We start from the raw sequence: 1288 nt of genomic DNA, 5'->3' as shown, positions 1-1288 counted from the left end.
GAGTCACTTTTGATTACTTCTACAATCTCTAACTTTACTCACTTCTTTATAAAAGCTATCTTTGGCATATTGGATGATGTGGGTGCTCTCTAGAACCCTATGACTATTGACCATGCAGTCCCTGACTAGTTGAAATCGGATCCTCCTTCTGATTTAGAAACCAAGGCCATACAATCGCATAATAGGGTAACATCTTATCGGCTAGGGATATAGTTTGTGGCATTAAAACTAAATCTAGATAGAAGATTTCTATGGAGCCTTACAATCCCTAATTTGTGGCTTATTAATTTGGTCTTACGTAACATCTTCCTATTGCTTCTCCCAATTCTCGTCTTTTATTGTTTGTTGAAAAGTGAAGAAGATAACGAATTTGACTCAATGAATACTCAGTTTGTTTGAATTTCACCTATTCCTACCTAACCTCAAGAAAACTACTAGTGTTCTCAATTGGTGGCCTGTTATGAAAGAGTCCCCTTTTCCAAAAGGTCTTCCTTTCTACCTTATGCAAGTTTATGACCATCCTCAAGTAGAACCTATTGCTTCTAAGACTCCAAGCCAACCTCAGTTTTCCCCCATACAGTTTTCATTTTGGCTAAAAAGAGAAAAAACAAATTGCTTGGCATTACCATTAATCCTCCAACAACTTCTCTAACAGGTTTTTCCTTATAAATTTACCCTTCTTGATTCACCACTTATCTATTATCATTCATTTAATCCCTTTTTTCTTCACAATCAAACATTGAATTGAAACGATTGACTTAGAGAATGTAGATGAAGTTGTTTCTTCAGAATCAACTCTTTTGAAATTCAAAAGAACCACCCGATCTGCTGCTATCAAGAAAACCTCTGTCCTTAGTCCTTCTTTGATCTAGGTATGAATATCTAACATGCCACTTTCCTTACTTTCCTATTGTCAAATTACGAAGTAGAACTTTGCAGAAATCGACTGCTACTTCTAGTTGAAGTCTCAAAAGACTAAAATTCGGGTCTATTACCGCACCTCTTCCTATAAGTACCTTAATTGTCATAGTATTTTCATTACTATTGGACCAGTAACCTCAATAACTTAAGAGGGATAGGCTTAGAATGTAGAAGAAGTAGCAATCAATTTAATAATGTTCTTTAAACATGAAAGACAAAATTGATTGCAACAAAATAAATGAGATAATGGAAGAGAGAATGCAAACACAGTTTTTATACTGGTTCGGCAAAGTCCGTGCCTACGTCCAGTACTCAAGCAACCCACTTGAGATTTTCCTTTCTCTTTGTAAAAATCCATTGCAAAGTC

The sequence above is a fragment of the Glycine max genome, chromosome 7 (genome assembly GCF_000004515.6).
Source record: "Glycine max cultivar Williams 82 chromosome 7, Glycine_max_v4.0, whole genome shotgun sequence".
Taxonomy (NCBI): domain Eukaryota; kingdom Viridiplantae; phylum Streptophyta; class Magnoliopsida; order Fabales; family Fabaceae; genus Glycine; species Glycine max.
The sequence above is the reverse complement of the archived record's forward strand: the minus strand, read 5'-3'. Positions refer to the sequence as shown.